The sequence below is a fragment of the Myotis daubentonii genome, chromosome X (genome assembly GCF_963259705.1).
Source record: "Myotis daubentonii chromosome X, mMyoDau2.1, whole genome shotgun sequence".
Lineage (NCBI taxonomy): Eukaryota > Metazoa > Chordata > Mammalia > Chiroptera > Vespertilionidae > Myotis > Myotis daubentonii.
The window spans coordinates 92,457,021-92,470,434 of NC_081861.1; the positions used below are offsets into that span (position 1 = coordinate 92,457,021).

General features: G+C 48.3%; 1 protein-coding gene across 6 annotated transcripts in view; it reads right to left on the reverse strand.

The window, feature by feature from the left end:
- STARD8 (StAR related lipid transfer domain containing 8) overlaps positions 1-707 on the reverse strand; it is a 33,259-nt gene extending 32,552 nt beyond the window's left edge. For all 6 annotated transcript variants that reach the window (XM_059680575.1, XM_059680573.1, XM_059680572.1 and 3 more), the window contains exon 1: positions 466-707. The gene's annotated coding sequence lies outside the window, so the exon portion shown is untranslated. The remainder of the gene's footprint in view (positions 1-465) is intronic.
- Between the last annotated feature and the right edge of the window lie 12,707 nt (positions 708-13,414).

Below are 13,414 nucleotides of genomic sequence, written 5' to 3' on the forward strand. Positions count from 1 at the left end.
ATGAGGAAACTGAACCCTGAAAGATGCAATTTATCCAAAGGTTTTCACTTGATCCCTGCAGCTACCCTAAGACCAGGAAAGTCCAGGGCGTTTCTCAGAAGGGAAGGCACTGGCCAAGGGAAAGCCCATAGTGCCGACCAGGGGCTTCCTGGAAATGCCCTCAAAAAAATAGAGGAAAGAGGAGAGGGTAGGAGAAGCGGCATGACCGGGTTCAGAGACAGGAGTCCCCACCCCCACCCCCCCAGCTCCAGCGCCCTTCAGAAACCCCAGAACCATGGCCACAGGCCAGCCCTGGAATAACGGGCGGGCAGCCGTCTTCCACCACCCCACTCGTGGGGCTTCCCTGGGAGAAGCGTGGCCGGCAGGCTCAGGAGGTCCCCCAATTTAGGCGATTCCGACCCCAAATTCCAAGGGTGAAAGTGGCTTGGCTCGCTTCCCCTGTGTGGGTCGCGCCCCAACTCCTACCAGGAGGCCGCGTCCACCGCCTAAGGTCTGAGACTCAGACACAGTCACCAGCGCCAGCGAGCAGGAAACCAGCGCAGGAGGGACTGCTCCGTCCTGGGCACGCGCAGAGCCTGGGGTCCGGCGCGGGTAAAGGTGCCAGCCAGAGAAGCAGCTGCCTTGGCTGCTTAGCTGTTGTCAACCCGAGGCCACTCTCCTCGCAGGTGGGGAGGGAGCTGCAGCGAGTAGGGCAGTAGGGACGCCCCGCCCAAGTATAGGTCCCTCGACCAATGAGGGTGCAGTCCGGCCTACCAGACTCCTCAGAAAGTCGTACAAATTGTGGTGGGCGGGTCTCTGCCTTCCAGTTCCTCCAATCCCCTCACCCCTGCCTCTTCCTCAGGTCACACCAATGGGGGCACGGCAGGAGGTGGGGGTCAGGGCGGTAGCGGAGAGCCAGGGACTGAGTGAAGAAGCAGGAGCGAGTGGGCCAGGGACACAGCCTAATATTTATTGACGTCTGTAAGTGTCTGGTATCATGTGGGGGATTTAAGTACATATGCCATGTGCACGGGAAGGTTCCGCAGCTTGCTGAAGATAATTTACCAGGAGTTCAGAAAACACAACTTCTGTGAGATTTCAGATTAGTAGAGGCAACCAACAGAGAACTGGGACGTTAGGTGTTTGAGCAGGAAGTTGCCATTTCCTCCTTGCCAGGCTCCAGCATTCTGCAATGTTCCCACTACTCTCAGCTCTCTACCCCAAGTCCAAACTGGAGGCATCTGCATTAATCCTAGCAGGAGAGAGCTCCCAAGAGTTGTGACAGCAAGTACCACAGAAAGCCTGTTTAAATTCACTAAGGAACGGTGTTAAGATTTGATTTCTCTCTTGCCTTTCCTCACAAGGGTCCAACACAAGTTCACAACCTTGATTTTATTATTGAATTGGGGACTACTATTAGCCAGGGAAGAGAGTACACAAGAGCCCATATATCCAACCACCATCCTCCACATTTACAAGTACAGAAACTGAGAAGAGATGTTCACTCAAGTTTACCCAGTAAATCCATGGCAGGGATAATACCTGCATACTGGTTATTTTCTCCATACCTAACAGATGGGAGAAATGAAACTGAGGCACCAAGAAAGCAGAGACAGCATTAATGTAATTTGTTTTCTAGAGTACCTAACACAGATGAGAGCAAAAACTAGTGATTGTTAGGACAGCAACTTTCTTAAAGTCACCAGAGGCAATGGCAGAACCAAACTGGAATTCTCCTACCTTCTTCCCCTGCTAGCCCTAATAAGAATCAGAAGAAAAATGATGAAGCAAGGCTACCTCCAGTGTGTACCCCTCCTTTCCTCTCAATGGCAAGACTGCGGGTGGCACTTTGTTCAAGGTGAGCCACATCCCTGTGTGTCTTGGATGTGTATGAGGCCTGTACACCGGAACTCACTCATGGATACAAAACCTTACCCAGAGTCAGGAACCCTTATGATGGGTGGGAAGGGAGCTGACTTCCTTTCTGAATCCAGGCAGTTATATCTGTCAGCATCCCTAAGGCTTTGAGTTGGAGTCAAATTTGTCTTGCGTCTGGGGAGTGCTAGTAGGATATAAAAGTGTGCATCCTTCTAAACTGATGAACAAAAATAGATACAGAGGTAGAGCAACATTGAACAGACTGTCAAACTACAGCGGGAAGGCCAGGGAGGATTGGGGGGTGGTGGTAAGAGATCAACCGAAGGACTTGTATGCATGCATATAAACATAACCAATGGACACAAGACACTGGGGGGTATGGGAGGCTAGGGGAAGGTCAAGGAGAGAAAAAAAGAGACATATATAATACTCTTTGTAATACTTTAAGCAATAAAACAATTTAAAAAATTTATTTAAAAAAGGAAAAAATAAATAAAAGTGTGCATCCTACAATGATCCTATAGCTTCCCTAAGTGTAGGAAACCATGCCAGAACCAATTCCTTCCACCCCATGGCACCATGCACAGTGGGTACAGCAGTTTCTCAGTAATGCTTGCTAATAGGTGAATGAATGCCTAAAGATATGGAAGGGACAACCATAAAGAAATTACAATCATCAGACATATGCCAAAGCAATTTCTTCACTGAAACAGCTCCTAGGGCACTTGAAACTAAAGGAAAAATGAACAAATGGGACTACATCAAAATAAAAAGCTTCTGCACAGCAAAAGAAACCATCAACAAAACAACGAGAAAACCCACTGTGTGGGAAAACATATTTGCCAATGACATATCTGATAAGGGCCTAATCTCCAAAATTTATAGGGAACTCATACAACTTAACAAAAGGAAGATAAACAATCCAATCAAAAAATGGGCAAAGGACCTAAATAGACACCTTTCAAAAGAGGACATTCAGAAAGCCAAGAGACATATGAAAACATGCTCAAAGTCACTAATCATCCGAGAGATGCAAATCAAAACAGCAATGAGGTACCATCTCACACCTGTCAGACTGGCTATCATCAACAAATCAACAAACGACAAGTGCTGGAGAGGATGTGGAGAAAAAGGAACACTTGTGCACTGCTGGTGGGAATGCAGACTGGTGCAGCCACTATGGAAGACAGTATGGAGTTTCCTTAAAAAACTGAAAATGGAACTCCCATTTGACCCTGTGATCCCACTTCTAGGAATATATCCCAAGAAACCAGAAACACCAGTCAGAAAGGATATATGCACCCCTATGTTCATAGCAGCACAATTCACCATAGCTAAGATCTGGAAACAGCCTAAGTGTCCATCAGTAGATGAATGGATTAGAAAACTGTGGTACATCTACATGATGGAATACTATGCTGCTGTAAAAAGGAAGGAACTCATACCATTTGCAACGTCATGGATGGAACTGGAGAGCATTATGCTAAGTGAAATAAGCCAGTCAATAAAGGAAAAATACCACATGATCTCACTCATTCATGGACAATAGAGACCATTATAAACTTTTGAACAATAATAGATACAGAGGCAGAGCTGCCTCAAACAGATTGTCAAACTGCAGCGGGAAGGCCGGGGAGGGTTGGGGGGCAGGAGGTAGGGGGGTAAGAGATCAACTAAAGGACTTGTATGCATGCATATAAGCATAACCAATGGACATAAGACACTGGGTGATAGGGGAGGCTAGGGGACTGTCTAGGGCGGGGGGATAAAATGGATACATATGTAATACCCTTTGTAATACTTTAAGCAATAAAAAAAAAGAAATTACAATCATATGAATAATGAGCAAACCAAACTTATCTTTTAGTAAATTCATTTAACTAAATCAGATATTTAGCACTTCTTGCTCCCCAAGCCACCACCATCTCCCAACCTAGCCAGAGTCTTGCATATAACAGGTATTCTGTGATGGTGCCTGGAATGGAGGAGGAAATGGTTCCTTTTCACAAGCTCCTTTCTGGGCTGCATCTGAGTGGCTCTGGAGAAAACTGGAGCCTTTAGTTTCTTGGCATAGTTTTTTCCACAAGCCCCAACTCTATTTTTTTTCTTGCCAGAAGCTCATATAATTAAGCCCCCACTCTTGAGTGTGTGTCCTATAGTTCTGCTGAATGCCTGCTCAGCCACCAGGCAGGAAAATGTAGAGTGCATGAGGGCTGGCTGAAAGCAGGTGAAAAAACCTTGGGTGTATACATGCATGCATGTGCTTCTATGCCCAAGGCATGGGGCTTCCCTCATTCTACTACAACCACAGCTCAACTGTGTCATACAAAAGGCAGTATAATATATTCTGAAGCCAGATAAAGCCCAACTCTGCTACTAACTATCTGTGTGACCTTGGGAAAATTACTTTCCAACTTTCAGTGTCTTGATTTCCTCATCTGTAAAGTATGGACAATAATCACAACCCTGACCTCACACAGCTGTTGAGCAGATCCACTGGGCTAAATCACACTTTGAATGGTGCCTGCCTGGCACATAGAAAGTGCTTCTAACTGTTAGACATGGTGACAGGCCTGGATCAGAAAGTAGGAGAGCTGGGTGTTAGTCTCAAATCTACCATTCTGGCTGTGTCACCCAAGGCAAGTCATTGTGTGCTCCTACCATCAGTCTCTTCACCTGTTAAATGAGAGTAAAGAACAATCCCTAGCAGGCAGAGTTGAAACAGTGAATGTGAGGGTATACTGTAAAGGGTGGTGACAGTTGGCAGGATGTCACTGAACATGTTGCAGAGCCAAGCTTTTGCCAGGGCTAATCAGCCCGTTTCTTCTAGGTGGTGGCAGAGAGAAACTCCATATACTATTACCCTGAGCCTCACTCCAAGACACCTGGGTTCTAATAAGTTCCTGAGTAATTACAACAGTCCCTACACCTTTCCCTGCCTAGGAATGGGAGTTCTGCAGACTGGTGCAGGCAGACCCATAGGCCCACACTGAAATGGCTGAGGGTAACATGGGAAGGAACCAAACAGGCCCTTCCACTACTCTTTTCCATGGAGCTAAAGGAACAGCAGCAAATAATTCCAGGAAACTCAGCTGGGAAGGAAAAAGGGAGAGAAGACGCCTGAAGGGAAAATGAATTGCACTTGGACAGGCCCATCCAGCACATGATCTCACACTTGCACACACATCCCTGCATGCCTCATCGAAAGCCCACCAGTCAGGCTTGGGAGGGTAAAACTTGCTTCCTGGTTGTTTTGGGCCCCCACTCAGCCTCATGAAAAGGGGCTATTGATCAGACTCCCACAATGTGGGATAGTTAGTTACAGCTCATAAAAGAAATTCTGAGGAGACATGGCCATGGCAGGGGGTTTGCACTAAGAGGGGCAGCCAGAATAGGGCCAGACATGGGGAAATAGAGAAGTGGTAGTGGGGGGAGCTTGCAAAGGTGAGGGGAACACAGGCATTGCCCACTAAATGAGCATTGCTAAGTGGAGGTGGGGAATAGAAAACTAGCTCCTGAGAGGAGAACAAAGACTCTTTCTCAGCCCATAGACCAGGGACCACCGTGATGGTGCTCACCCCACACACCAGAGACCCTGGAAGGGAAGGAGGAGATATGTGCTAGGCTGGAAGCCCTGGGCTGGTTGTGCAGGGAGCTGGAGCATTAGCCAAGCCAGGCACAGGCCAGGAGAGTTTCAGGGATCACTTACCCTCTGTGGGCTCCCCTTCCTTAAGTTAGGACAGAGAGGCACTCATTCCCTCCCACCTGCCTCCTAGAGCCATTGAGAGGAAAGTGTTGGGATAGCTATCAGGCCTCCAGGCACCTGGACTAGGCAAATTGGAGGCAGAAAGCCAAGGCCCACTCAGTGCCTGTCCCTGACTCTTTCCCCAGACACCCAAAAGCCTGTCCCCTTTCCCCCAACAAACACCAAAGTGTCAGCTTGATGATGGGAGGGCTCCCAGCATCCATGTAACAAACCCACCAAGCCATGACAGTGTGATGGGTCTCATTTCACAGCCAGGATGGGCCCCTGACCTGGCTTTACTGGCCCATCTCAAAGGGGCAAGAGGTTCTCTGCTGGAGGCAGATGGAGCACCCCACTTCCCACAGGGAGGTCTTCCTGCCTTGGCCTAAATGAATAGGTGAGGTCACCCTGGACAGAGCTCTTGGGAATTGTGGCACAGACACCCAAAGCAGGATATCCACCACCCTCCACACCCTACCTCAGAGGAAGGTCACAGGGTAGTGAGGGAAGATGAGTAAAGGCAAACCCACTTCTAACACAAACCCCCTCATACCCTCCCCATGCACACATACAAGCAGCTGAGGTCAGAGGAACCCTCTCTCTACCCTTCCCCAACAGGTCCCCTCTGCCTGATTTAGTTTAGGCCCTCAACTTGCTCCCTCCTGGCCAGGCTCCGTTTCCTAATCTTAAAAAAAAACAAAACACAACCAAACAAACAAAAACCAAAAAAAAACAAAACAAGGCTTGGCCCTGATTTCCAAGGCCCCTTCTTTCCAGCATATTCTCTGCCCCTGTGAGCTTTTCTGTGTGTTACCGTGAGGGTGGGGCCCCCAGAAAAACAATATTCATGGGGCTTCTGCAGAGGAAGGGGGTGGTGGGGGCATGAGTGCTCTCTGAGGGTGGGGAGTAGCTAAGGGCCAGGCCAGAAAGAACAGAGGAAAAAAGGAATGGGGAAGGCTCAGGTGAAAAGCAGGGAAAAGGGGCGGGGATCTTGAAGCCAACCAGGCCTAGAAAACTGGGGATCTGACCTCTGCCTCCAGCACTGTTCCCAGTTCACCCTGCAGCAATGAATACCCAGAGTCCCCGAAAAGAGTTCAGGATCCTTCCCCCTTGCCTAGGACCCTTACACATGTCCCTCCAGGGAAGGAGCTCCCAAGACAAAACCTGGGAGGGTGAGGAGGAGATGGAAGAAGAGGAAAGATGGGGCTCTTCCTTCCTATCCACAGGCTCCCACATCAATCAGCCTGACCTCATGTGCAACCAAATCTGTTGCCCATGAAGCTGGAGGACTATGAGGGAGTGGGGGGAGCGTGTAGTTTTACAAGCTATGCCCAAAGCCTGGCCCAGTCCAACCCTGTGATTATGGTGCTCCAGGACTTGGCAATCTCAATTCAAGCAGACACAGCCAGTTCCCTGGACACCCACCCACCCTGTCTCCTTTCCCTGAAAACAACCACAGAGGTCCCAGGATGACATCAGAGAGGACCTGGAATGTGTGATGAGACCTGAGTGCCACTCAACAAAGCGTCTGGGCTCTTCTTGGTCTTGGAATTCCTGTCCCCTCTCTATGGGCCCTTCTCCAAGTACAATTATCCACCCCTACTCTCCAAATACCCTTTCTGTCCCTCCCTCCATCCCTCCTTCCCTCCCTCCCTCCCTCCCTCCCTCCCTCCCTCCCTCCCTCCCTCATTTACTCACTAAAAAAATTCTGATCTGACTCTCAGCCAAGGCCAGGGCTAGGGCTTCCCTATACATATGTATCAACCTGTTGTCAACATGGGCACCCAGGCACCAACAGGGGGGCTGGACTATAGACCAGGACAGATAGGCCCAATAGTTGGAGTGTCCCTGTCTTCCTGGCACTGCTATACGAGTAGAGGAGACAACAGTAGCCCCAAATGGAGAATGCCCAACCCAGGCAGGTGGGCAGCTAGGTCAGGTCCCAAAGGACAGGGAGAGAGGTAAGGCAGCAGTGCTCCAAGGTTGGACACCTTATGTCTCTGGATCAACAGACCTCCCTTCCCGCCCCCATGAAACACCAGGAAGTGGCTCCTGGGTCCCACCCCCACCAAGGCTCCTGCATCAGAGGCAGGACACTGCAATTCTGGCTTCTGCCCTGCTTCTGTGGAGATGCTGTTTGACCTTGCTTAGAGTGTCACCCTCTCTGAGCCTCAATATCCACATATATATAATCAGAGGGTCTGATCTGAGCATCTCCGCAGGCCCTGTCCTTTAGTTCGTTCATGTTCCATGACAAATCTATGTTGAGAAACCCAACCTAATTTGTTATTTCCTCCCTGCCATTTGGGCAGGGGCAAGGGATAATTTACTGGGGAAAAGTAACAGGCAGAGCCTGGAAATTTTTTTAAGTCCTCAAATAAATACATATTTGTTTAAAAGACAAAGTGCCAGACACTCTGGGAGACCTGTTCGAGTGAAAACAGGCCTTGGGATAGAGCTTTTAGTCCATTTGAGGTGACCAAATATGTGCTGCCAGGGTAGCTGGGCTACATCATGCAACTAGGGAACAGAGCTAGGCAGTAAGGGGCCATTGGAGTGATGGAGGGGGGAGCTATGGAATAGGTAGTGAGACTCAAGAATATGGAGACAAAAAGATAGGGCAGACAGACAAACAATGGAATGAAGAGGTGAAAACACAGACATACAGTGGGACAGGAAGACAGGACAGTGGGAGTGCAACAACAGGTAGAGACAAAGAAAGTGCTGTAGGAATAAGGGGTTGGGGACATACTGTTTATTAAATAATGTTCTTTTTGAGTGGAGGATGAAGGCAGAGAGAGGTGGTTAGGAATGAAGTGAGAAAGACAGTAGGAATAAAAAGACAGGACACCTTGGGACAGAGCAAGAGCTGGCTAAGAATTAGAAGAAAGCAGGCATGCTGAGGTGGAAGGTCTGAAAAAGGGGGACTGATAGCCAGGGGTGGGGTTGAGACAAACGGAGGGACATAGGACTAGCAAATTAAAACAAGACTGGGACCAAAGACAAGGGGCTGGGAACTTAGCAGAGCGGCGAGAACAGCAGCACCGAAGCTCTCAGCCAACTGCAGCGGAGCCCTGACCTCCCACCAGGGTCCTCCCCACCCTGTTCACCTTGTTTCCAGCGCGGCGGGTCGCCCCTGGTGCCTTTCATACCCCATCTGGTCCTTGGCGCCCATGACCTTGGCTTCCGAAGCTGCGTGGCTGCCTCCCAGCCCTGCGCCTGGGCCATAGGTCGGTGGCGGCTCCAAAGCCTGCAGGCAGCAAGCCGGATCGCTGGCGCCTCCCAGGTTGCATCCAGACTGAGCAGACAGCCCTGGAAGGGCCGAGGGAGGGCGGGGCTGAGGGAGCCAAGGCCTGGTTGCCCTGCCCCTCATAGCAACTAGAAAGTTCCATTCCCCCACCTTGAGCGGTAAACCGCGCCCCCGCCCCCCCCCCCCCCCTTCTCTAACACACACTGACCTCAAATCATTTAGCTCCTACAATCTGGCTCCCTACAGCCATGGGGCCTCATCTCCAGGGTTGGAGTCACCTATCGACCCCTTCCACCCTGGCCTCCTATTTGAGAGGTGTCTCACCACCAACCCCACTCCTTCCTACTCTTCTACCCCATTGTGAGAGAGTGAGGGTTTTCTTAGTCCCTGGGTCAGCCCCTCCACTGCTTCTCTAGCTCAAATCTCACCAAACATGTAACATGGTGCAACAGTCAGATGGAGAGTGCCAAAGCAGCAGAACTCAGGAAATAGGGGAGTGACATGGCTTCCTCCATCTAGGCACTCAGTCACTTCTCATCACCCACCAGGGTTTCTGTCTGACCAGAGCAAGGGGAACTTGGATTCCAAAAAGAACACATTGAAACCCTTCTAGTGCCAAGAATATCCTGAACTTTATGAACAGAAGCATGCCTTATAGACTCGCTTATGTTACAGATGCAAAACTGAGGCCGAAGAATGCAGATGACTTAGCAATTATCTAAGGGGGAACAATTATCTTTACCTTGCAGGACTGTTGTGAGAATACAAAAGGGCTGAGCATGATGCCAGAATACAGTCTCTGTAAATAAAGATTTGCTTTTTTTTTCCCTCAAAGATATCCACACTGGAGAGCTACCACACACAAAAAGCCTGGACCCAGGACCCTAAGTTACATAACTTAAATTCCCTTACTCCTAACCTCCACCCACAGTAAGCAAACTTGCATTACCTGATCTTTGTTTACAATGGAAGGAAGACAGAAAGTTGCCAACTGTCAGGTCTGGTCATTTCCACACCACTTCTGGTGATGGCCAGTAAGGGGGACAAGGTTCTAATAGTGGTTTTGCATGAACTACAGCATAACCTGGGAAATTTTTCCTCTCTCAGCCTCAGTTTCCTCATCTGTAACAAGATAGTAATCCTTATGACACAATGGGAATTATGATAAGAGGATACACAGGTAAAGGTCACAGTCCCTCCCTCTACCAGCTCCATATCTTGTGCCATGAGACTGGAGCTAAGCAGCCCCATGTGGGAAGGACAGGCTAGGAAAAGGAAGAGGAGTTTGTGAATTGAGGCATCCTTATTTATAAGCAAGGGATTTGCACCCACTTTTTCTAGACTCAGTGTCAGAGCTGGAAGGGAATAAGAGATTAACATCTTGATCTCCATTGCCAGTCATCCTTTTCCCCCAAGGCAGTGGCACACAGTAGGTGTTCACAAAAAAACTTATTGAATGAACATATTCTTCACATGGGGCAGAGGACTTTCCCAAGGTCGAACAGTGACTCCACTTTAGAATCGAGACAGATCTCCTGTCTACTGCACCTTCTACTAGGCCATGCTGCTTCACGGACTTCTTTGTGTCTTTCTTCCACGTGATCATAAACCAGGGAAGCCCACTCCTCTCCCCCAGCACTCTCAAGACTATCAACAATCCCCATTTTGGACCAGCTCAGTCAGGATGAGCAGCCACTGGAAGACTCTTCTGTGTGCCCCGCTTGGTGCTGCCAAGCCTTTGACGTCTACGTTTCCAGCAGCCCCTGTATTAATCCTGCAAGTTCCCCTCTGGGGAAAAGGAGGCCACAGTCAGCTTCCTGTGAGCACAGGAGTTTCCCTTTTGCTCACTGGTGAAGCCGGAGTATAGGACACAACCCCTCCACAGCAGCAGCCTAGAAGGAAGGGCGGCAGCAGCCATTTCCTACCCTGCTAAGGCATCTCCCTCTCTGGCCAGTCCCTCCCCTATTTCCTGAGTCCTACTGCTTTGGCCCCAGCCAGGACAGTGATGTGAAAAGGCTCAAAAGTTAACTTTAATCACAGAACCTGGAAACTAGAAAGAACCCCGAATTTATTCCTACTCCTTCACCACTTTAGGAATGCCCTATGTTAGCAAATCTTACCTAACTTCTTACAAGGTCAAGTTCCTTTTTTTATAAAATCACAGTATGACACCCACCTGACAATGTTGTTGTGGTGTGGGAAGAAATGTGAGAAGGGACTTAATAAAAGCTGATGTGTACTGAGTGCTAACTTTGTGCCTGGCATCATTCTTACCACAACCCTCTAAAGTAGGTACTATTGTTATCATTATCATCATCATCATCCTCATTTTATAGATAGAGAAATGAGGAATGACAAATGTAATGTAACTTGCTCAATTCACACAGCTAATAGTGGCGATGGCAGAATTTGAGCCCTGAAGCTCACTTTCCACCCTTGTAAGGGTGGTCATCATCCTTACCCCAAAGAATGATCTATCTTAAAAGTTCTAGGAGTTCACATGTCTGTGTGCCTGGAACTTTTGTACCCAAGTACCCCTAAAGGCCAAGGGGAGAGAATTCGAAGAAACCCTGGGGAAGAGGGGCTGAAAATGGACCCTGAAACTTCAGCTCCAAGCAGGGCATGTCTTTGAAGTCCCTTCTTTTATCTTAAACACCTGATTGAATTTCCTGGTGTCTTTGAGGAAAATTGGCACTCCAGGAAGATGGAACATATTGGTCCTGTGCATTCATATGTTCCAGGCCACTGCCTTTTACCCCAGGAGTACCAGACACTTGGCACATGGTAGGCCCTGCATCACTGAGAAGAGTTAATGTTTATGAAACATGTGATATTCAAGCCAGCATTCTAAGCACTTTTCACATATGATTTAATCATCATGACAACTCTATGAAGATGTCAAATTATTATCATCACTCTCATTTTTAGTGGAAAAGTGTAGCACAGATAAGTGATTTGCCCATGGTTACACAGTTTGGAAGTGACCACTGGGCTTTAAACCCAGACAGATGTCAGCTTTGGATAGTAACCACTGTACATACTGCCCTTCAGGCCACAACAGAGTCTCTCTTACCTGCCCATCACCACCACTCTCCACCAGAATGATTGGTTGATTCTTGGCAGAAGCAGGCCTTATCCCAATTAGGTTAGCAGCTCCTTGAGGGCAGAGATGTAGTGTCTATCCCCCCAACTCACCCTTCCTCAGAACAATGCTACGCCAGGGGTTGGGCCATGTACAGGGCTTGTCATTCATATGTACCAACTGACTGCTTCCTGGTTTATGGCACACATAGGGCTGGTGGATAGAGCATTAAAATTTCAGGCAAAAGTCCTCTGCCGCCCTCCATGGCAAAGATCCAGCTTCAGAAATGGCTACCCATCCATCTACAGGGACAAGTCCACACTTCTAAGATTGACATTCAAAGTGTTGCACAAGGTCACCCAGCCAAATCAGCTGGCATTCCTAGAACTTCATTAACTTCATCACCCTCTAAATGTCTAACCTATGCTCTTCTCTCTCATGAAAATGCTAATCCTTATTTCCTTTGACTTATTTCCCGAACAGTTATTTGGTGCTTTCAATGTGCCTGGCACTGTTCTAAGCTCTTTGCACATTTTAACTTACAGACTCCTTACAGAAACCCTGTGGGTAATATCCCATTTTACAGATGAGGAGGCTGAGGCACAAAGAGGTTAAGTTATTTGCCATATCCCCTGCACCTGGCAAAGTCCTACATATCCTTTCTGGCCCTCCTATGAATAACTTAAGCCATTCCCTTTCTGGGGGCTCCCTCAGCTCAGTTGTACCAGCAATCATTCTATACTGAGTTTAGTTATCTAGTATATGCCTTCCTGCCCAATAAGAGTTTAAATTCTCTGAGAGCAAGGACTGTGTTTTATTATTTATGACATATTCATTGCTCAGGAAGGATTTGGCAATTAGGGAATATTTCTTAAAAGACTGAATGAAGAGTGAGTGAGTGGCTCAGAAGCTGCTTAACCAAACCAAATGGTGGCCAAGAGATTTGGGGTTTTCTTTCCCAAATGCCATTGGAGTAAAGGACTGCAAATATGACTCAGTGACTGGGCGTTAAATGCAACCACAGGTAGTGAGGAGAAGAGAAAGAAGACCCCTCCCATCCCATCCTGTTCCTCATGTGGCTGGACCAAACTTGGCACTCTGACCACAAAATCATTGGGCTGCTGGGGCACCTAGTACACCATGAAAGCCAGTGGCTCTGGGGTCTTCTCCGGAGAACTGAGCTTCTCTGTTGCCCCCTCAAAGGCCCCATGACTGCCTCTCCAATTCAGAGGGTTATATGAAAGAGAAGGGCTTAAATGTCACCCCAGGGGGGTTAGGGTTTGCTTCTTTGGGCCTCAAACATTATGCTTTAGTGAACTTGCTTGGTCCTTCCCTTGCTGGTCAAATACACTTTATGAAAAAGTAGAGGGGAATTTGAGCACAACTCAGGTCTTGAGTCCTGTTTCCAGCATTCAGTAAACAAACAAACAAACAAACAAACAAACAAACACCCTGTGTAGCCTTTGGCAGGTTACTGACC